Source organism: Girardinichthys multiradiatus, chromosome 22 (genome assembly GCF_021462225.1).
Source record: "Girardinichthys multiradiatus isolate DD_20200921_A chromosome 22, DD_fGirMul_XY1, whole genome shotgun sequence".
Lineage (NCBI taxonomy): Eukaryota > Metazoa > Chordata > Actinopteri > Cyprinodontiformes > Goodeidae > Girardinichthys > Girardinichthys multiradiatus.
The window spans coordinates 37818172-37842798 of record NC_061814.1 but is presented as its reverse complement, the minus strand read 5'-3'; the positions used below and the strand labels follow the sequence as shown (position 1 = coordinate 37842798).

The following is a 24627-nucleotide window of genomic DNA, read 5'->3' as shown; positions in this document are numbered from 1 at the left end:
TCATGAGCTGTATGCCAAAATCATCTGTATTAAGACAATAAAAGACCTGATATATTTCAGTTAGTGTGCAATGAATCTAAAATATATGAATGTTCAATTTTCATCATGACATTATGGAAAATAATGAACTTTATCACAATATGCAACTTTTTGGAGAAGGACCTGTATACTGTTAGGTTAAAATGTTTTCCTTGCTCTGCTCTCTGCAGCATGACAGATTGCTACAATGTCCACATCACTGTTGCTCTAATCAATCTATCGAAACCTTGTTTCATTCTTCCTCCACTCATGAAGAAAAACCAGAAACACTTAAACTTCTGCAAAACTGTGCCTTCAGTTTTAATTTTGTTTATTCCAACTGTTACTCATCACGGTTACCACTACAATCATCTCCCAATCTTGCTAGAATTAAAAACTGTGTTGTTTTAAAACAAAAACAACTAAATAGACAGGAGACTAAAGCAGAGGTGGACAGATCTTCTCCGACTGTCCTTTGTAGACATGTGTAACCAGTAGATAAGGTGACACGACATCTCGCTATGATTGTTTTCGTCAAAGATAAATTAATCTCATGATGTCCCATCTTGCTGTTGTTAGCATGACTTTGTCTGGTGAAGTCCAAGCTTTGTTTGGGAGCCTGGATATGAAGGGGTCATCTTTAATCAGGAACCCCAGTATGTCTTTTTAAGACACCACTTCTCAGTAGTGTGGCCACCATCACTTGGTTGCATAAGAACTGACAAAGTTACAACACTTTTGAGTTACTTGTTTTTGAGTCATTTGTTGGCAGCATTTGTTTGGCAGACAGGATATGAACAGCTAGCAACGCTAAGGTTGACATCTGCTTTGTAGCCTTATCTAAAGTGTCTGGACTGTATTTGGTCATCTCTTATTTACTTTTCTTAAAATACACTACTAAAATCTTTTGTCTCCAATATCATTACACCCCTCGTAACCAGAGCTCCAAGTGGGCTAGTACTCACCCATATATAGTAAAAGTACTTTTAAATTCTTTTCCCCACTTTTTTTGCACAGTACACAGCATTGGTGCCACCAACTGTACCCTATGGCCATTTAATATAAACTGCATTACCCATAGGAAATTAAATCAAGACGAATGAGAGCTAATCATCACCAAGGACAATACAGGAAACAGGAACGTTGCTATAGTTGCTAAGTCACAGCCTGCTTCTAATTGGGTTGGATTTAAGGGACCCGGTACATATTTTTAACCACTTCAAGCATTGCATGTTATAAGTTTGGCTTTGATTACAATCGAAACCCAGATGTCTGACATTTATGCTCATGACACATGACTAGAGAAAGTCCTTTAACTGTGGCTTGGAAAGACAACTCCATCTGACCTCAATACTTTAAACACCAAGACATTTTTTTTTTTCATTTTTAGAAAAGTATTTAATCTATGATGAATAGACAATTTTGAAACTGTGGTTGAAATGGCCACTCATATTGTAGTGAAAACCATAAAGGATAACATCAGGGCTAAAGCGACCCTCACGTCTCAATGTCCAGGAAGTAGAGGAGCAGTCAGATGGTTAAATGCATATGAAAGGCTATCTTCATGAATGAACACAAAGGAAGCCCCCCACCCTGTTTTCTTTACTCCTCAGACACACTCAAGTGATGTAAATCTGGAGGACATATGTTAAAGGAGACTGTATGCGGGTTGTTTTCAGAGTGGATCCAAATGCTTTGCATGTTCAGGTTGTCCACTTGACTTCCACTGTGTCCTATTCCTCCCTCTTTCCATTTATCACATTCTTTCCTTTTTCTCTTTATCTTCCTGTTTTCTTTTCATCCTTCTCTTATTTTCCCTCTGTCATACAAAGACACACATAATGTCTGCAGCTGTCTCTCTGGGCAGGAGGTGTAAGGCTCATATGATGAAGAAGGGACAGAAAAAAGAGGTAAGAAAGAGGGAGAAAATCTGAAGGGTCACTGGAGTTGGATTCCTTCACACCATTTGCTGAAAGTTATTCCCTGGGAACATATGTGCACACACACAACAGCCCCAGCTGCTACTATTACCTCTGTATTGATTACAGTAATTGTATGCTGGGGGTAGCGGGCAGAGCCGGTCTTGACCAGGTGTGTTTCATCACACACACCTTGTCCCGCCTTCTCCAAACACACAGGCCTGGTGATGGGGATAAAGAAAGGAAGCAGACTACAGGAATGTCTTGGGGTTAAAAGGATACAACAGCAGGTGATTTGAGGGACTTTCGAAACTAATTTTCCCACTGTAGAAAAAGACGGCAATGGTCTTCAACAGATCCTCCACTTACGTCCCAGAAAGCCTACAAACTTCTTCACTTCAACACTCTATTGCATATTGTATTGTTGATTCACAGAACTCTTTAAAAGTAGCAGATAATTATTGTTCAGTTGGAAGTGATTCTCCATTTTGACACATTGTGTTTTAAGTTTCCATGAAAACTACCAACTTAATTGGACCATTGCAGCATCGTAATTTATTTTTTTTTGTCATTCTTTGGAAAACTGCAGCTGTTTTAGGGACCATTGTCCTGTTGATTACCCAGTTTGGGCCTACAGCCTCACATGTGACTCTAGCCTATTTGGTATACAGATAAGCTCATGATCTACTAACTGCAAGGTTCTGTGGCTGCAAATCAAGCCCAAATCATCGCTCTCTTTTCACTTTGACATTGTGTAGCACACCTGTGTATTTTCCAGACCAGGAAACTGCCAAAACCTTTGGTTTTATAGAAGTGCTCACACTGATGGTTCATTGATTAAGTGCATTTGATTTGCCACTTTTCCTTCTAAATCCAATGCAAACAGCAAGGATCTGAAAAGAAGGAACCAACAGGCAGGAATCTACAGGCATTGAATTCCCCGCTGTAAAATTTGAGAGCAGTGGGCTTCCACAACAAGCAGACTCCTCCAGTTACATCCCTGAAATACGGTAAACTTGTTAAAAGTACCCTCCTTTTTTTTCTTTGTTTCAGCCCCTTGGCATGTCCTAGTAAATTAATGATTACCAGAGTGTCGGGGTTTTGGTTTGTGTGTGTGTTTTTGTGTTTCCAACATTGTGTTCAGTTTCCCAGATGGTACTGGAGTTCTCAGGTGCACTGGTGGACAGGTGCGTCTTGTTCTGCTGATTGCATGGAGGAGTATTTAAACAGGAGGCTGCCAGCACTTCGATGCGAGAGTGTTTGCTTACAGTGGTAACGAACTCAGCCACCTCTAGACTAAGCTTTGTTTTTTGTGCTCCTTGTAACCTTGTTTATGCTTCTTTGCAGGCTGAGAACCTGACTCTTGGATTTACTGCCTCAGAAGACTCTGTGGCTAAAGACTACCTACAGACTTTGCTTCCTGAATTATTGTCTTCGACTGAATTTCGCTCTGGCTGGCAGCCATCCTGATTCCTTCGTTTCTCTGCATCTGGACATTAAGTGTATCCTGTCCACCCTCCTACATAAGCCATTACAACTTGAATTACCTCAAGGTTTTTGCTCCACCTCAGAACAGCACCAGGAGAAAACATCAAGACGAACACTGCTTACATGGACCTAAACCCCGAATCCCTCAACCCCTGGCAACCTGACTGCATCAAACTAGTAAGCCGTTCACTATCCCAGCTCAGAGTTTTAGTCACTAGTTTTTTTTTTTTTGTGTCTTATTTCAGTCCCTTGTCTCACCAGTTCTCTTCCCTTTCCTTCCATACAGTTGGAGATTTACCCATTCTTGTTCTTGATTATTAGTCACTCAATAAGCATCATTTTACTGATTTTCGTTCTCTGGAATGTCCTTCTGTATGTGGGTCAGAGCTGTTTCGAACATAATGACAGAACACTCTCGCCAACCAGACCCAGAAGAGGCACTCCACAGAACACTTTCTGAACACGCTAATCAGATCCAATTTCATGATTCTTCTCTCCGTTCCCTTTCAGAGAAACTATGACAAACAAACCAACAGTTAGAACAGATAACCGCCATGTTACAACAGACTTTAAATCCTCATTCCGCCATACAGGTAGATTGCGCTGCCGCACCGCCAGAGTCTCAACAACTTCTGCATTCCTGTGACATCACCTCCCCTAACCCAGAGGAGGTTTCTGGTGAGGTGGGGCATTTTAAAGGATTCTTATAGGATTTCGTACCCTAGCTGTTGCCTCTGGTTGGAATAATGATGCATTAAAGACAACCTTTTTCACGCCTTAGAGGATGCCCTACAGGATGAATTAGCCTTGGTGGATGAACCCCCCACATTAGATGAAGTGATTACCTTGGCAACTAGAGTTAACAATGGACTAAGAGAAAGAAGAAGAGCCAGTGCCTTGAGATCCAGACCTTTAGAGACAACAAATTTTTCACCCTGTGTTAAAACACCATCTCAGCAATCCATTTCTGATCCTGAGCCTATGTTGTTGGGATGAACCTGTCTTTTGTTTGAGGAGAAACAGAGACGTAAACTAACCAGACAGTGTTTTTACTGTGGCTCACCAGATCATTTTGTAGCTAACTGCCCCACGGTTCCCTGGTCGTCAAAAGACAGGGTCCACCAACTGTAAAGGGGGTGGTTGGTGGACCATTCACAGATTGTTAAGCCCCCCAGATTCAGCTTACCAGCTACCATCATAGTAGATCAACATACTTTGCCCTTATCTGCTTTAATTGATTTTGGATGTGAGCAGAACTTGATAGATTCCGAGCTGGTAGCTCAGGCAGGGATTGAGGTAGAGTCTCTCACTTCACCATGTTCCGTCTTAGCCTTAGATGGGAGAGGACTGCAGAAAATAACTCAACGCACCAAGCCACTAGAACTTCTGCTGTCAGGTAATCATAGGAAAATGATATCCTTTTTTGTGTTTCCAGTATCTCAAAGTGCCATGGTGCTAGGTTTTCCCTGGTTACAGGAACATAATCCTCATTTGGATTGGTCCAATTGTCATGTCTTGGTCCACTAAGTGTCACTCATCTTGTCTCCAGTCAGCCTTCTCTCTGAGCTCTCCCTTGCAGGCTAATTTAGAGGATGAAGAGATTGATTTGTCTTATGTGCCATCCAAATATCATGATCTGAAGAGAGTTTTCAGTAAGAACCGTGCCCTTTGACTTCCGCCTCACAGACCTTATGACTGTGCGATCGATCTCCTTCCAGGTGCTCCTCTGCCTTCTAGCAGACTTTACAACATCTCCCGTCTAGAGCAAAAATCAATGGCTGATTACGTTAATGATTCATTATCTGCAGGTATTATTAGGCCTTCCTCCTCACCATATTTAAAAGCTCACTTTATGACTACAGAACAGGAGCTACAGTTTCAAAACAACATGAGTGGGGGGCACAGAGGTTACAGGGAGTCAGTTAAATTCCCATTTCTTCTCATGCTTCCCTGGACACAGGCAATCAAACAATAAGCTTTGTGCCAGTTTTACACGTATTGTTGATGTGCACCCTAGAAAAGACAAAAACACATGGAATGTAACTATATAAATAAATAATACACATTTTTTCTTGGTCTTGCATACTACACGTGGGTCTTGTCAATTGTCTTATCTGACATTGCTAGTCAAATCCGGTTCGTTATAAAATTACAGATCTGGAGGAAGTTTTCATTCACTCATCATTTGGATGAATGTTATTGTTTTTGGACGGACAGATGGACATGAATAACTTGAATATAAATAAAGATTACAGTTGTGAAGTGTAAAAAGGTTTGAACAAACCAAAATGAAGAAAAAGCAAAATTTATCTATAATAAAGAGAAAACGTGAAAACTGATTCCTCAGAAAACCCCTCCACACTGCCAATAAACCCAGTTGTGACTGCCATTAAACAACATGTCTCATCTCTGCTGTCACATCAACAAGATAACAGTGAAATCTGTGTCAGACCAGAGTCCCTTTCCAATAATATTACTGTAACCTATACACGCTGTAAATGTTTAACAACTGTCCTAGCTAGCAATTACTGGTTCCACGATCCTTCTGCAAACATTCCAATCATCCTATGGCAATATTTTGCTTTAATGATGGTTGATTCTGTTTTCTTAATGTTTTGAAGCTTCCTCAGAATGTGCTTTTTGAAACAACAAAATACTCTGAAAATGTTTAAACAAATGTTATCTTGGGGTTCTGAGGTGCAGCTCTAGTTAACCATTGATGTGCAGGGTTTACATGTGGTACTCAAACTCTTAATATAACTGTATAGCTGTATTAACATTATTGTATGAAATATTTACATTAGAATTTTAAAAAGCTGTGTTTTGGTTTGGACCGTTGGAGCTTGCATCTCTCTTGCATGCACTGAGTATCTCTTGGTACTCTAGCTTCCTACCACAGTCCAAATAATAACTGGAATTAAAGCTGCAAGCAGCACTGGGCAGCCCTCACAGCATAGCGCTGCTCGGCCTGTGTCGTGATCGCAAGAGCCTGGTATTGCCACCTACACACCACTGACAAGCCCCCCACTCAATTCCGCACGTTGCCATTAAGTGGCACTGTAAGCAAGCTTTCATGCGACCTTCAGTTATGCCAAGTTCACTTCCTGTTTGATGGCAAAGGATCAAGGAAAACTTTCTGTTGTGCTTTGAATATGTCATAAACAAAGTTTAAATCTTCTGGAGACTGTCAAGGAATATCACTCAGCTAAGAAACCTGTTATTTAGTTGGCATTGCTGACGTGATGTCATCAACTGACTCTGCCAACATGTTCAGCATTCGTCCACAATGACGTATACCAAATTTGGTGTGGATCCAATGAATAAGGGAGATGTTGGGTGCCATTGTTCCAAATTCCAATGTAATCCAATAGAGCTGCTTGGGACATAACAAAAATCAACCATATTTACTTTGGAGTAAATCGGACCATGCATGTGTAATTTAGAACCATTTAGGCGACGGCATGATGTCGGATTTCGCCACACCGCCACAGCCACACCCTCCAGCCAAAACCTTTTACTACTGGAGACCATCTCAGACCATATTGTTATCTGTCACTGGGGACAGTTTCCTGTCGATTAGGTGAAGTGGGTCATATATGGGCCTTCCAAAGTAAAACATTACACTTCCTGTTCTCAGGGGGCGTGGCTTCTATGATGTCCGAATTTGACTATTGAACATTGTTTTTGGGGAGCAGATGAGCATCAATCGCCTATAGTTTCTTGTCTATGCGACTATTCTTATAGTTGTTGAGCTCTTTTTTTAATACAACTTTTGTGAAACCCTTAAAAAACATTATTTTACTCTAGGATTAACGGATGTGCAAAATTTGGTGAGTTTTTGAATGTGTTAAAGCCGCCAGCAAGGCAATTCATTTGACAGATGAATAATAATAAAAAACAGAGCGATTGCTATAGGCCTGAGCAGTGCTTTGCTGCTTGGGCCTAATAATTTGCCCCTCTAAATTGTTCTTTGGAGCGCATGTGAGCTTGTATAGTGATTCTTGCTTGGTACCATGACAGACTGATGACATGTCCCAGGTGTACCCTGTCTCTTGCCCAAAAACTGGAAAGAGGCATCGCACTTGGCTCATACTTCCTTTCTTAAATCCTCTGGAATGAGCAAGGGTGCACTTATTTTTTCCTATAACTATAGAGAGATGTAAAAAAGAAGGAAACAATACCAGTAACAGAACTAGTGTACAAATTGAACCTCTACATTAGCTAATTGCTGAGTGACTATAGAAACATTTACAGCGCTATCAATGCAGCAAATATATTTTTATTATATAAGATGTATGTTTACGGGCATATCTGATAATCGTGAATTGTAATTTCTGTTTACCAATTTTCTAACCTGTTATTAACCTTTCCTAACTGTCATCAAGTAAAATGCAGGCTTAAAATGAAATATTATGAGATGTAATTCAGTATATGAGTCACGGTCATGGTACTGAATGTACTGACAGAATGGAATGTTCTCATCATTTCTCAAAGTACTGGTAGAGCACACCTTTACCTGACACCTTCAGCTCATCAATTGTCATCTTACCTCTGGCATAAATGGTTACACTGTAAAATTATTCTTCTGCACTTTCGTAACACTTAGCATCAGAATCTTTCCCTCCTAATTCACTGTAAATATAATCAGCAAAGGGAGTATTTTCTTTCTGTAGATGCAGAATGCTTTTATTTTTTCCAAAAAGATCACCTTTGCATGAATTATTAAGAAAGAATGTAGACTTTATTCAGTATATTCATCACAGATTAGAAAGGACAGAGTAAAATGTGCACATTGATAATCTAAACTGCAGGAAATTAGTTATCTTTATATGATTTAGCATTAGCCCTACTAGCAAGAGACCTCTACTCAGACACAAAATTCACTGGAGAGACTTTTTTCTTGCTGGTATAGAAATGCTGAAGAGTGTCGCTGTTGAGCGGGATGTGTGGGTTTCCCTCCTAGAACTGGTACCACCTTGACCTCATCTAGGATGAGCAGAAGTCAATGGATGAATGGATGAATATTTGTTCAAAATTTGACAGGCAAACAGTAAAACATGAAAAGGATGTAGCTCAGATTATTTAAAGGAGCAGTATAACTGGGAATCATTTCTTTAAATATACTCAAATGAATTAGATTAGGATTTTGATTCAACCTCTGCCCTACAGGAAATATAGAAAACAGGAACAGGATTGGTTCCAACACAGAACCCTGTGGGACCCCACACATTTAGACAGTATTTTTAAACCTGCAATGCTTAATATAAACACCAGTGATAGTTAGTATGACACCAATCTTTTTGTTCATAAAATTATCAGCTGCAATTTAAAGCTGCAGTAGGGAGTTCTGATAAAACTATGGACTGTCATCGTTTTCTTAATGGTTTTGACCCACATGCAGAGAGACACTCAGGAGGCAGGAGAAAAGTTTAAAAGTTTATTTTTACAGAAGTGAGTAACGGAACTGGAACTGGGACTGGAAACACCAAACTGTATGGGAGAGATGAAAGGGGGTAAGTAATTTTGAAGAACAGATGGGAAGCAATAGATTGAATGACTTTAGTTTTGCTTACTGCAGATGGAGTTGAGTTTGGTCAAGGGAGAATGATGTGGAGCCTGGGAGAATGGTTCAAGCAGCTGCTGACTCTGCGAGTCAGTCCAAGGAGGTGGTGAGTTCTCAGGAGAAAGTTCAGGTGAGTTCTTGACAGTTTGATTTTCATGTGTAGTTACCTGGTGAGATTTCCAGAAGGAGTATGTGAAGGTAATGGGTGGAGGGTGAGCAGGGTTCGCTTACTGAAGGACGAAGGCTTTGAGCTGTCAGCTAGTACTTGAGCCAGGTAGGTTTCTTGAAGGTTTGGAAAGTCTGACTTAGGCAGGATCCAAAGCAGAGCTGAAAGTTGCAGCTTTGAGGCTTGGACTTGAAAGTCACCTAGGAAGGAGCACACGAAGAGGTAAATAACTATGAACTTTGGCTAGATCACAGAACATAGAGCTTGACCAGATGACGTTACCACAAAGGCTAACACTCAGGCATTGGAGTGCTGACAGCTCCACCTTCTTATACTCCTTCAGGCTGATGAGAATGAGGAACACCTGCTACCCTCAACACCGGAGGATCTTGGCGGCATCTAGTGGTGAGTAAGTGTTAGCAGCAGGCAAAACAATACATGAAAACTCCCAGACTCCGACATGGACTTAGCCTGAAAGTTTGAACAAGCACACCTTATAGGACCCTCCCCCTTGATCTCTGCTGTGCTTACAGCCTTTCCTCCACAGCTCCTCCCCAACAGCGGAGCCTGGCGTGAACACTCAGGCTAGTAAGCTGGGCCAACGTTGATGGCAGATAAACAGCTATGACACATTCACTGGTAGGGACGAAACATCAGCAATGTGCCTTACATTGACTATGACCTGCTCACACAATTAGTACAATGGACCCTTTTCATTGAAGTCATTGTAGTCCCCGTCTCACTTCCAGTCTGCCATCTTGGGTGGCTCCATGTCGCTTCACAGCCCCTCACAGCATTGCAACATTGCATACTTTTTCGCCCATGGATAAGTATCTAGAGTCGTTACAGCCTCCTGATAAGACCATGTCATCAACAAGGTGGATCCGTATGTAGTTGGTGTGTTTAGGGCAAATTGGCTGCATGTTTGGCAGGACAAATCACACAATGAAAGAATGGTTTTAAGTTTAAGTGTCTTAAAGTTTTAAGACACTTTAAAATATGTGACAGTCCGTTAGGGCTCGTTATATGTTTCTTTCTTTATGATTATTATTGAGGAAATATTGCTTAAAATAATGCTTGCATTTCATACATATATTGTTCATTTAATCGTGTAAAACACATTTAAAATATTACTGGTCTGTTTGAACTACCGTGAACAAACATCCCTCATGTCTGATTTCAGTGCTGGTTTTAGACTAGCTGTCCTTGGGTTAAGCTGTATCCGGAAATATCCCCGATTTTATCATTTTATGCGTGAGAAAAAAATGTTGCATGTGTGGACTGGTAGTACTGTAGCTGGGGGTTGAGTATAGATCGAGCTCATAAAATCCAGCCCGACCAGACCCGGGCCGATGGCCATAAAATCCCAACCCAATTCTGACCAACACACCCAAATATATTCCGACTTGTATTTCTGCAAATGGCAGTAGGACCATTGGGAGGAGCCAAAGGAGCTTGTTTCTTTTTTTTTTTCAAAGATAATCTGTCTCATATTGTACTGTCAGGGCATGGTGACACTTTTAACAAATATGTAAAAAATAGATTTTTACAAAAGTTACCTACTGCTGCTTTAATCCACAAATAATGTACGTATATAAATAAAGTCCCTTTTATCATTTTGTTAACTTACCAAAAACCTACAGTGCACTTTATTTGGGATTTTATGTGATAAAACAACATAAAGTTGTGTTCACTCTAAAATCCCTAAATAAAATCCCAAACACCCCTAAACACACCATCTCCAAGGTGAAACATGCTGGTGGCATTGTCATTTTGTGGGGATGCTTTTCTTCAGCAGTGACAGGAAAGATGGATGGTATTAAATACAGTGCAATCCTGGAAGAAAAGACTGCAGAAGACTCAAGCCTGGGGTGAAAGTTCACCTTCCAGTCGACAATGATCCTAAACATAGACAGAGTTTTAGGTCACCAGCATATTCATGTATTACAATGCACCAGAATAAAGTTCAGACCTAAAATTCAGCTGAGAATCTGTGGCAAGACTTGAACATTGATGTCCATAGGTCCTCTCCATTCAGTCTGACTGAGCTTGAACTATTTTACAAAGATGAATGAGCAAAAGTTTCAGTCTTTCGATGCAAAGCTAGTGGAAACACCACCCTTAGGACTTGTAGCTGCACACTGAGAAGGCTGCACACAAACTTTTTCAAATACTTACTGGTATAACCTGCAGAAATATTCAACACATGAGTACCAACTTAGAGAACACACACACAATGAGCATTGCTGGAGGTGCCTGGTGTTGTTTTCCCGACTCATATTACAGCTCGCTGAAGCAGGTCCTTCTACTGTGGTGGCGACTCTCATTCCTCTGCAGCCACATGAAGGAAAGCCGGCTTCCCTGCTAAGCAGACCCTTCAGTGCAGTCTTACCAACTCAGAGAAAAGAGAAAGAGAGAGAGAGAGAGAGCAGGACCTCCACCCCGAAGCAAAACAGCCACACCACAGCCATTATGAGCAAATTTAATGGAATTCAACGCGGAGGATGTGGCTGGCCAGCTCAGATGCTGTTTATGTAACCGTGAGGAGACGCTGAGTGGAGAATGTTGAGCAGAAAACAAAGGAGGCCGAATCAGGATAAAGCTATTGTTTTTCTGTTCTTGTGCCAGTTTGTAAGGAAGTGAACAGGATTTACACAAAAACAGTTGTCTACGAGAATGAAATGCTATTTGAATGGTCAGTTACAAAGTAATGGTTATATGTGAACAAAAAGAGAGAAAGCTGATTTACAAGGTTAAAAAAGCAAGAAACTGCTCTCCACATGAGTAGAATTCCTCCTTTCACTCCTTTGCCTTGAATCATCCCTACTGCCCTACTGCACACCACTCTGATGCTTTGTATTAGCCTGCCCCCTAGTGTTGCCACATCCATCGCTTTTTTCCCTCTGCTGTCCCTGCAACTCTGAGCATGAAGTCTTCCAATAGGTATTAGCGCTGGGGGAATCTCTTGCCTTGAGTGAACCAAGCAGATGTGGACGTGATAATGACTCTCCAAGTCCTCCTGTCCTTGGTGCTGGGAGTTTTCCCACGCTTTATGTGCCTAGTCAGCTGAATTAGGAGAACAACAAGTGCTCGGGGGAGCAGAAGTGTGATTAAAATATGTTAAAAGATGGAACGATCATGCCAGCGGTAGCTGAACAATCCTTAGAGTTTAGTGGAAGTGATGGTCAAAGACTCTTCCAAGCAGAAAGATTTTCAGGCAGATTTTTTGCTCATTGTTGAGCAGGAGGTTCAGCCACAGATTGTATTTTATGTTTTTCTCCACTCATGATTCATTGAAACATTTACAATATAGATTAATTAGACATTAGACAGTGATATATTTCAATGGTTTATTTTTGTTCAGTTTGATGATTATGGCTTACGTTTGATAAAAATCTCAAATTATGTTTTTCAGTAAATAAAAAAATTACAAGATCAATAAAAATAGATTTTTCTTGTTGTAATGTTATGTTATGGTCTACACAGTTAGACTGCTACAGTCATTGACACCCTCCGCAAGGAGAATAAACCACAAAGGATCATTGGAAAAGGTGGCTGTTCAGAATGGTGTATTCAAAGCGTATTTATGGAAGGTTAAGTGGAAGGAAAAAGTGTATTTAATGATTGAAAAGCAAAGCCCATTCAAGAGTTTGGTGACATTCAAAAAAAGCATGGACTGCCATCTCACAAACAACATTTGAAGTGTTTTACCTGTGCTGTTGCTCAGTCCTTTTTTCAGATTAAACAAAATTTTGAATTTCATTTAGAAATCAAGGTCCAGGAGTCTAAAAGAGTGTAGAGGCACAGAATCCAAGTCACTGGAGTTCCAGTGTGAAGTTTCTTATAATTTGGGTTGCCATGTACAGGTCCTTCTCAAAAAATTAGCATATTGTGATAAAGTTCATTATTTTCCATAATGTCATGATGAAAATTTAACGTTCATATATTTTAGATTCATTGCACACTAACTGAAATATTTCAGGTCTTTTATTGTCTTAATACGGATGATTGTGGCATACAGCTCATGAAAACCCAAAATTCCTATCTCACAAAATTAGCATATTTCATCCGACCAATAAAAGAAAAGTGTTTTTAATACAAAAAACGTCAACCTTCAAATAATCATGTACAGTTATGCACTCAATACTTGGTCGGGAATCCTTTGGCAGAAATGACTGCTTCAATGCGGCATGGCATGGAGGCAATCAGCCTGTGGCACTGCTGAGGTCTTATGGAGGCCCAGGATGCTTCGATAGCGGCCTTTAGCTCATCCAGAGTGTTGGGTCTTGAGTCTCTCAACGTTATCCCACAGATTCTCTATGGGGTTCAGGTCAGGAGAGTTGGCAGGCCAATTGAGTACAGTGATACCATGGTCAGTAAACCATTTACCAGTGGTTTTGGCACTGTGAAAAGGTGCCAGGTTGTGCTGAAAAGTGAAATCTTCATCTCCATAAAGCTTTTCAGCAGATGGAAGCATGAAGTGCTCCAAAATCTCCTGATAGCTAGCTGCATTGACCCTGCCCTTGATAAAACACAGTGGACCAACACCAGCAGCTGACACGGCACCCCAGACCATCACTGACTGTGGGTACTTAACACTGGACTTCTGGCATTTTGGCATTTCCTTCTCCCCAGTCTTCCTCCAGACTCTGGCACCTTGATTTCCGAATGACATGCAGAATTTGCTTTCATCCGAAAAAAGTACTTTGGACCACTGAGCAACAGTCCAGTGCTGCTTCTCTGTAGCCCAGGTCGGGCGCTTCTGCCGCTGTTTCTGGTTCAAAAGTGGCTTGACCTGGGGAATGCGGCACCTGTAGCCCATTTCCTGCACACACCTGTGCACGGTGGCTCTGGATGTTTCTACTCCAGACTCAGTCCACTGCTTCCGCAGGTCCCCCAAGGTCTGGAATCGGCCCTTCTCCACAATCTTCCTCACCTCTTCTCGTTGTGCAGCGTTTTCTACCACACTTTTTCCTTCCCACTGAGGTGCCTTGATACAGCACTCTGGGAACAGCCTATTCGTTCAGAAATTTCTTTCTGTGTCTTACCCTCTTGCTTGAGGGTGTCAATAGTGGCCTTCTGGACAGCAGTCAGGTTGGCAGTCTTACCCATGATTGGGGTTTTGAGTGATGAACCAGGCTGGGAGTTTTAAAGGCCTCAGGAATCTTTTGCAGGTGTTTAGAGTTAACTCGTTGATTCAGATGATTAGGTTCATAGCTCGTTTAGAGACCCTTTTAATGATATGCTAATTTTGTGAGATAGGAATTTTGGGTTTTCATGAGCTGTATGCCAAAATCATCCGTATTAAGACAATAAAAGACCTGAAATATTTCAGTTAGTGTGCAATAAATCTAAAATATATGAATTTTAAATTTTCATCATGACATTGTGGAAAATAATTAACTTTATCACAATATGCTAATTTTTTGAGAAGGACCTGTACTCTACTCTAAATCCAAAGCAGGCACAGCCGTTCACCGGGTAATTTTAGAGCTTTTTATTCTTCCCTCTGTTGACAAGCTTCATGGAGATGCTGATTTAATTTTCCAGCAGGACTTGGTACCTGCCCACACTGCCAGTAGTACCAATACCTGCTTTAATCTCCATGGAGATCACTGTGCTTGATTGGACCATAGCAAACTGGCCTGACATAAACCACATAGAGAGGAAGATGAGAAACAGTAAAGCCAACAATGCAGATGAGCTAAAGACTGCTGTTAAAACAACCTGAGCTTCTCACCTCCATGTCGTGCTGCATTGATACAGTACCTCATGCAAAAGGAGCCCCTACCAAGTATTAAATGTATATACTGGACATTGTTTTCAGTATGCTTAGATTTCTGAATGAAAAATAAATTTTTATTAGTGTTATGTAAAATAACAATTTCCAGAGAGACTTAATTTGAGGTTTTCATCAACTGTAAGCAGCCGTCATTCTGATGACCGCTGCTTACAAAAATGTGTAAAAATGTGTTTGTTATACTTTTAGAACCAAATTACTGAACTGAATTAACTTTTCATTGATATTTACATTTTTTAAGACACAGCTGTAAGAGAACACATCTGTTGAGCTACTGTATAGTAAATCCATTGTAATGTTGAACATTGCTTTAAATGTTACTTTTTATTAATGTTGCTCTACCTAAAAAGAGCATCAAACTACTATTACTTCTTTACAAGTGTATGACTTTAATAAAGATCTAGCGCTCATGCTCTTCCAGATTCAGGTCCAACCATTAATAAAAGGAGCACGTTACATATTCCTGAAAATCCAGGATGTTTCTAGGTTTTGCTATTCCAAATTTCCTTTTGTTGTCCTTTAGTATCGCAAGTAAATCTAAGAGAGACAAATATTTCCTCATTGCCAATGCCTTTCTTTGTAACAGAATGTACTTTTACAAGCCAACAAATAGCAAATAATTTTTCTTCAAATACTGTAGGTTTCTGTGGCAAAGTTAAGAACAGCTAATGTCATGCCTGCTGGTTTGTTATCTTGAACACTCTCAGTTTAGATTGTAAGAATATTTGGATACAACAGATCCAGAGATGAGTGTTACTAGTGTTGCAGGAATTGCCTGAACTACAGGTCCTTCTCAAAATATTAGCATATTGTGATAAAGTTCATTATTTTCCATAATGTCATGAGGACAAGGCCCGGAGGCTTTGGACCTGGGCATACCCTCGCTTCGCCTCCATCAGGGCAATGTACCTACCGGGGACGAGGAACTCTGTGGCCGACTATCTGTCCTGACAGAGGCTCCCCCCCGGGGATTGGAGGGTGCATCCTCAGGTCGTACAGCAGATATGGGATCGGTTCGGCAGGGCCCGGGTCGACCTTTTTGCCTCAGGGAGCAGTACACATTGCCCCTTGTGGTTTTCCCTGGCCGAGGCCAGCTCCCCACTGGGGAGCAAACGCATGGCCAGCCAGCCTGCTGTATGCCTTTCCCCCGCTTCCGTTGCTTCTGCCTACTCTCCACTGAGTGAGGTCGTCGAGCCTGAAGGTTCTATTGGTGGCCCCCGAGTGGCCCATGAGGGTCTGGTTCCCACTGCTCCTCAGTCTGCTGGACGGGGAGCCATGGCGGCTCCCAGTCAGGGCAGACCTGTTGTCTCAGTTGGAGGGGAAGGTTTGGCATCCGTCTCCGGGCCATCTTCTCCTCACAGTGTGGCCGCTTCTTCTCCTCACAGTGTGGCCGCTGAGGGGTGCTGGCAGCCCCTGACGGATCTGGAGCCCTCCATTCAGCTGACACTGCAGAATGCCAAAGCTCCTTCCACATTGAGGACTTATGCCCGTTGCTGGCAGCGTTTTGCGGAGTGGTGCAGACGCAGAGCAGTTGACCCAATTTTGTGTTCCCTGCATAATATTTTGAGGTACCTATTGGATGCCGGACGGGCAGCATCAATCCCTGAAGGTGCACCTGACTGCCATTTCAGCCAGCCACAACGTCGTGGATGGCAGACGAGTGGGGACACACTATTGGGTGTCACAGTTTCTCCGGGGTGCAAGAAGGCTGCACCCCCCATTACAGAGACCGGCGGCAGCATGGGACCTCCCACTGGTGTTGAAGGCCCAAAGTGGGCCACCTTTTGAGCCTATGGGGGCTGCCCCATTGAAACTGGTGTCTGTTAAGACTGCTTTTTTGTTGGCGGTAACAACAGCCAAGCGGGTCAGTGAGCTCCACGCACTCGCCATCACCCCTACCTGCCTGTGTGGGAAGGCAGTTGGGTCCGGAGTAACGCTGTGGCCGAACAATGCCTTTCTCCCTAAGGTTCTGCCCCCAGGCTACGTAAATACAGCCATTGAACTGGGGACATACTGCCCTCCCCTGTTTCAGTCCGAGGAACAGAGGCTGGCCAACACGCTGTGCCCGGTCCGGGCATTGCAGCTGTACATGGTGTCTACAGGCGCTATTTGCCAGTCGGACCAGCTGTTTGTGTGCCACGGGGGACAGAACAGGGGGCAAGCCCTTTCTAAGCACAGGCTGTCGCACTGGGTCGTAGATGCTATTGCGCTGGCTTATGAGTCTGTGGGGGCAGCTGCCCTTTCTGGTGTTGTGTGCCATTCCACCAGGAATGTGTCTACGTCCTGGGCAGCACTGAGGGGCGTGCCACTGGGCGATATCTGCGTGGCGGAGTCATGGGCAACACCGTGCATGTTTGCACGCTTCTACCGCCTCAATGTGGCACATGAGTCCGCACTGACCTCAGCAATCCTGCCTCCGGCCCCTTCTACTAACTGAGAGGTGCGTGACTACTGCATTCCTCGTGACATTGCTGGCATAAGTCATCCACTTTGTTTACTGCCACTGGCAGTCAGGAAGGAATGAAACAGAACGGAAGTTACGCTAACTGTAACTATGGTTCTGTGAATTCCTGGATGACTGCCAGTCACACTGGTCACTCGGAACCTCTCCCTGCGAGAAGATCCCAGAGACCGAACGTAGCCTTCCACGTGCTACTTATAGACGCACGCCCAGGTGGGCTACGTGTCACGTGCGTGACTTTGTTTACATTTAATCTCGACCTGCGCGGAGCGCAAGGAGACATATCCACTTTGTTTACTGCCACTGGCAGTCATCCAGGAATTCACAGAACCATAGTTACAGCGTAACTTCCGTAACAGCTCTACAACCAACTGTTGATAGAGCTGTTAGCTCTTTATTCCTGTTAGGTGGGACAGTAATATCTAGTTATAACAAAATGTCTAGAAAGTGTTGAATTAGTACTGTAAAATAGTGCTTAGTAATGGCTTAGGGAAGAAACTTCCCATGAAGTGGTTGTAAGTAGACTTAGGTTTCCAGCTAACTGGCCATTGGCTTGAAATCCAACAGCTACTAATAGCTAGCTTGAAAGGTAATGCCAAGTTAGGGTTACTATTGCTAATTTATTTTTATCTGGAAAACTATAATTCAGTAAGAGCCATTAGTTATTAGCTTAAAAACTGATCTAGAAAGAGTCAGTAACTGAGTTAGAGCCAATTGTCAGAGAAAATATTGGAATGGTTACTGTGAAATATTGCTTACTTTATGTAAAAGCTTGGGGAAGTTAGGGATCACAGTTCTAACTAGGTATTAGCTTGCTGAAACTCCCCTTTTTGTTTTTTAGTTAATGGCTAGCAAACCTTTAGCTGAAAAACTACAGTCTAGTTAGAGCTAATTAAGTTTTAGCTGGAACGATAATGTTTAGCTGGGTAGGCTAATACCTGGGAGTATTTATACTACATTCTTTAACCACATTTCCATAACGTAAGGACAGAAGGCAAAATTATTTTATCTCTGTGTTTACAACAAAATTGTGCTTGGAGGATTGTTACAGACAACAACTTATCATGTAAATCTTGTTCTAACCATCTTATGCAAAAGCAAAGGTCTATAAAATAATTTTTGTTAGCTCAGACTGGACTTGTTTGAGGATGCTAGATGTACCTTAAGCAGACTGTCTAAGTGTTTGCTCAGAAACATGGTATCAGCTTCTTTCTGTTTATCCAAGCTGAGATCATTAAAGGATGGGAGGTAAAATATTTACAAGTCATAATCCACTTATAGCACCCTATAGGCTAAGTAGTAGCTCTGTTGTTTTTACATTATTGTGTTTAGATCAAGACAAAAAGTGAATAATAACTGAAATTGTCCCAGAAAATCTTTTTTTTTTTAGAGGGAACAGATCATATATGGTACAGGAAAAGATTTTCTAAATAACATAGGATTAAAAATGGGTCAGTGGTGATAGGGGACAATTGCAAGACGTTTTGCATTTGAGTCTGTTACTCAGAGATGGTTTGGATTAGACAATCCAAATTTTTATAGAATAAACTTACATATATCTGTTAATATTCAAAGCCATTTAAAGCTGATTAAAGAAAATTTTCACAATTTGCATCTGAATCCAAAGAGTCAGATGTTGCAACTAATCCCAGGCCCGGGGACGATTGTAACATTGTTTGGGGATGGTTACAACAACTGTCCCCCTTCCTGTCAGCCATGATAAAACCTCATGTGCTAACGAAACTAGGTGATCTTCATACATGCTAACCATATTAGCTAAAAGTGAACTTATCACTCATTTAAATCATTTAGGTTTGAGGAGGGGGCATCCGATTGACCATGTGTAGTATGATTGCCATCGCTCTAGCTTGTTTCTGATTGGAGAAAATGACATGTTGCAACCATCCCCTGTTACAAGTGTCCCCGGTGTCCCCTAACCTCGCTGCTGAAAACATGATTCATATGACTGGATTTGAACATTCTTGAGTGAGTGTGTTTTATCTTGTCTCATTTTTTTTCATCTATATCTCCTGACCTGAAACATCCTCAATGGACTTTTCCGAAACACTTTTGTCGTCTCAGACCACGGCAGGTTTTAGTGGTTATCCCCCCAACCACACACACACACACACACACACACACACACAGTCTAACTATTGAGTGTAAGTTTAACATAGCAGCTTGAACAGTTCCCCAGTGAGAAATGTTGATAGATGGATGTCAGAAGGCAATGACCTGCCTGGGTCTCCTCTGTTTCACACAGCCGCATTAACTGGGTCATCAATCAGTGAGTGTGTGCATGTTATGTATGTCTGTCCGAGTTTGAACACCAGAAGTTTGGCTCCAGTGGCAGTAAATTGGAAGAATCCATGTGTGCATACACTCATCAATTGCAGGATACAAACACACACAGTCAGAAGGATAAAGATCTATATTGTTTCCCTGCAGGACTTCGACATTACAGTCAGTCATGAGAAAAGACAGGAGGCTATTTAGTCATAGACCTGCACAAATAAAGAGCAAACGAGAGTGAAAGAAGTAGGGCAAAAGGGGTTGGATGCAAAAGAACAACATAGGGAAAGAGAGAGGGATGTTTTTGCCAGAGTTGAGCCCATACCAAATATACAGTATGTAATGGAGAAATTAACGAATAAAGTCAATCGATGCCTTGTCAAAGTGACATCTTTACACTGGTTTGAATAGTGTTACAAGAGTTGAGAAATCTCTGGCTGCTGCTTATTTCCTCCATTCCTCTGTCAGCCATTCATCTCTTGGATCCGAGGGAGTAGGGAGGAGTGTGGTGAGAGATGTACACAGAGAGTCAGACACAGAGAGATACAGAGGGAGATGGTCTCTTCATACAGCCACTGGCCAGAAGCCAGGGACATTCTGTACTGGTTTGTTTGTGGGGAGAATAGAGAATACATTTCTCTTCCACAGGAATCTGACCCTCCTGTCTGCCTCTTTAGCCATTTACTGTCCAATCTGAATGCTTTCTTTCTAGCACAATTTGCTACAATGAAAGCCATATGAAGGATAAAATAAAACTGAAACAATGACAAAAAAAAAACCAAATATTGATGTTTGTCCTTTTCAAAAAGAGTAAAGGAACACCACTGTGCATCAAGATGGTCATGCATTCAGCCGTTTTGCGAACGTGCGCTGAGACAGAAGAGTTAACTAGACTACAGCCATAGATACTTTTATCAGAATCAGCTTCTGAATGCAACAGGTTCAAAAAGAATCAATGCACTCAAAATGCTTACAGAATGGTTTTTCTCAGACAACTCGTAATGGTCTGAAACACTTTCATTTGCAATAATCTAGTGCTGTACCCAATATGTCCCGAGACACACTGTAGGAACACCCATTCACCTGTGACGCCCCTAAAGCAGTAGCTAATGTTATTACCTGGATATCTCCTGGGTTAAACAAAAGCACTATAATCAGCATTTGTAAATTTAGACAATGTTCTTCAATAATTTAATCCAAATAAACAGCTTTCTGATAACATAGCCTAAAGACAGGATTTTGTTTGGTTAAATAAAATCATGGTTGTAATCCACTCTTAAAACACCATTCTGTCTTTGTAGCTTGATGTTTCTTTTGATTGTTTTTTTGATCTGATTGTACATGCTGTGGTAATTATAATGTAAAATGTCCTCACTAAAAAACCTCTCAGCAGTTTTTCACGTCTCTCCACACTTTTGTCTCCACTATTTAGGCCTAAAACAGTGTATAGAGCAGCTGAGAGCTTTCTGCAAGCTGTTACTTGTTTTTTTACAGTGAAAGTTAAATGTATTTAGTGCTGATGTTGAACTTTGTGAAGTCAAACATAATTTATTTATTTTTATCTATCTCATACCGGTGTAAAAAGCTACATAACTAAGCTAATGGCAATAGTTAAGCTAAGCTAAACCAACAAACACGGTTCAAGTAATATTTTGCCCAATCTGTTTGTTTACTTCATTTACGTTTGTGAACAAAAAGCAATTTTCCTCGCATGTGTCCCCAACAACATATGTGCAAATAGGTAGGTTGTTTTGGAGATTGGTGAAACCAAGATGCCACTCTTGGTTGCGGTTTTCTGACATACAGCTTTGCAGACATTCTTACGTCTCTTTCATCCTCCTCACTGTCTGTGTTGGAGACTTTCTGGGCTTGTTTTTGGCAGTTTCTGTTGTTTCAAACTTTTTAATTTGAATCTTTTTGACAGTATGGTGAAGTTTAGGCAAGTAGCAATGTTCTTGTAGCCATTTCCTTACTTATGAAGACCACCACACCTCTGTCCTACATAAAAGACATGTTCTCATGTGTTATCACATTTTGAAGAGTGGCTACAGATGCACTAACTTTTTGGATAAAGAGAAATGGGCCTATGTTACACTGTAACACATAATATTCAGACTACAGGGAAAGATGAAATCATGGATTACTTATTATTAAGTACTAGACACTCTGAACACTGTAAAAAGTAAACATTTTCAATAACATTTAAGTTACAGAAATCCATAAGATGACAATAATTTTAGATTCCTGTGATTTTGTTTAGATTTGTTGGAATAAAAGTTTAATTTTATATATATTAACATTATTAAAATAGATAGATAGATAGATAGATAGATAGATAGATAGATAGATAGATAGAGAGAGAGATAGATAGATAGATAGATAGATAGATAGATAGATAGATAGATAGATAGATAGATAGATAGATAGATAGATAGATAGATAGATAGATAGATAGATAGATAGATAGATAGATAGATAGATAGATAGATAGATAGATAGATAGATAGATAGATAGATAGATAGATAGATAGATAGATAGATAGATAGATAGATAGATAGATTAAAAATTAAAGCCTCTGACACCCCTCATGTGCGTAGGTGAGGCCGGGGCGAAAAGGCTGACTCTGTCTCTTCCTGCGCAGCTGTGAGGATTACTGGGGTGTTACATCTGTACAAAAACATTTGAGAATGGTTTAACTGCAGGAAAGAACATCTACGGAAACCTTGGATGTGAAATATAATTACTGTGAATACAAACAAACAGAAAAAGTTTGAAACATTTCTTTGTTATAGTGTCGCTGTTTTCCACCATTATGGGGCACCATCTTAAGACCACTTTATGTACAGCTTTAAAAACTTTATGACATGCTATTGAATATGCTGAAGGTATATTTACCTGTCTCTCTGTGCGTCTCCTGTCTGTCGTTCGGTCTTTACAGACCGCAGTGCCGCCCTTGACAAACAGCCTAAACACAACCAGCTGTGGCCTTGTTCCCCCATCATAGAGCTCTGCTTTTCAAACAGACATGCAAAACTAACTACATCCAGATATATAGTTTGATATTTTATACTGGAACAATTTTTCCAGAGTTAATTCCTCCACTGTTCAGTCTTTTCCTTGCTCTCTGTTTTTTTCCTAAAGTTTTAAGCATGAGTATAAGTTTACAGGACCATGGCTTTGGCGTGTTTCCCTTTTTTTTGCAGGTACATGGTGCAAAAACATTATTTAGACCAACTATCAATAATAGCCTCTTTGTTAGAACCACATTAGAAGCAGTAGACCTCTCCATGGCCCTTGCTGTGTCATAAACACCACATATTAAAGTGCCTATATTAGCATTATGCAGCAAAAATCTTAGTTAAAAATGTTCTTTTAATAGTGCCTCTGGCTGCTACACATCTGTAACAATTTCTGTAAGTTATAAGTGAGGGCGTGTGCAAAGAATATGATGACAGGAATATCTGCTGTAAAGTGTGGAGCTACTTACAAAGTATGAGCTCAATGCAAATCAAAGAGCAATAACACAACTGTCAACACTTTCAGTACTAAAGAAATAGAGTGGAGTTCATTTGTTTGCCTTAAACAGAGGAAAGACAGCCATCAATGACTGAAAGTACATGAGTATCTGAGAGGAAACTATGCTTCAGGTGGTTGTGGCAACGTAGTACATGACAGGCAAAGCAAAAGTGGTCAGAGGTATTACATATTGTCATTCATTGTGAATGCATTAGTGTAATCTAACCCCATGCTTCTCAAACTGTGGCACAAGTACCACTGGTGGTTAGGGTGTGCACAAACACACTCGAATGAATGCATTTATTTGTGCCAATAACATTTTGGAGAACTTTGATTCTATCAATATTGGCTTTTACATCGTAATATCTAACTCTGCTCAACTTTCCCTGGCATCATTAAACAATAATGTGCTCTATTTGGGAGTGAAGAGAAGATGCAAACTAAGAAACGTTTAGTAAAGGCTTTAGCTTTATTATGAAGGAAAAAGTCTTTACATTCACCCCTAAATGTAAGAGCTTGGTGAGTGCTGTGTTTTTGTGTGTGTGAGTGTGTAGTTAAATGCACGGTTCAGGCTGATGCCCACACATCTGCCACTCCCCTTGCTTTAAACTTGACCATCAATATAAAACTGAAAGTCCTTTCCCTAATTATCTAAGCTGCACCATCCATCCATCCATCCATCCACTGTGTGGGAATCAGATGCAGGCATGGGATAAGAGTTTGCAGGTACAACTGAGGCAATCGGAGGAACGAAGTCATCTCTTAATGCATTCAGTCACTTATAACCTTGCTCTCTAATCATCACGGAGGGAAGTATAGCAACAATAACATTGCAGATGTCCTTTTCATGTTAACTAACAGATGATTTTGTCAGCATATGTGATCAAGCTAAATCCAGGATTTTAGCAAAGAGCAACACGGAACTTGTGTTACATTGAAAATGTTTGCAAATACAAACAGTCTGAATTCGTAAATTCCTGTACTAAAACGCCACACTCCCTTTGGTTCTCCACAACTGATCCATGAAGTGACTATGAACATGATGACGAAGGAGTTTTGAAAGTACAGCCACATTAAGTAAAGCCATGAAAACAGGAGTAAAATAAACAGGTGTAAATAAGCTGGCACTGGCCAAGTTACAAATGTTAGACAATAACATAATCAGTATGCTTATGATTTCATGATCTATTTATAATTAAAGACATTATTTCTTAAAAAAATAATTGTTAAATGAATGAGAATTAGTTCATATTTAGGTGCAGACCTTTTAAATGAATTGATTCAGTTTTAACTGTGTGAACTGAGCCAAGTTCAGTTCACACAGTTCTTGATAGGGCTGAACTGGCACCCTGCTTGCAATAGATGGGCTAGGTTTAGATGTACTTCATTTCAGGCAACACAGT

General features: G+C 40.9%; 2 long non-coding RNA genes across 2 annotated transcripts; one reads left to right on the top strand and one right to left on the bottom strand.

Moving 5' to 3' along the window:
- The first annotated feature begins 3106 nt into the window (after positions 1 to 3106).
- Positions 3107 to 4909, top strand: LOC124859458. Its single transcript, XR_007036106.1, has 2 exons — positions 3107 to 3602; positions 3712 to 4909. It is a non-coding gene; the product is annotated as an uncharacterized LOC124859458 (long non-coding RNA).
- A 3939-nt stretch (positions 4910 to 8848) lies between these two features.
- LOC124858694 lies at positions 8849 to 12167 on the bottom strand. Its single transcript, XR_007035907.1, has 4 exons — positions 9437 to 12167; positions 9156 to 9354; positions 8999 to 9071; positions 8849 to 8915 (listed from the first exon to the last, which is right to left on the bottom strand). It is a non-coding gene; the product is annotated as an uncharacterized LOC124858694 (long non-coding RNA).
- Positions 12168 to 24627: the final 12460 nt, after the last annotated feature.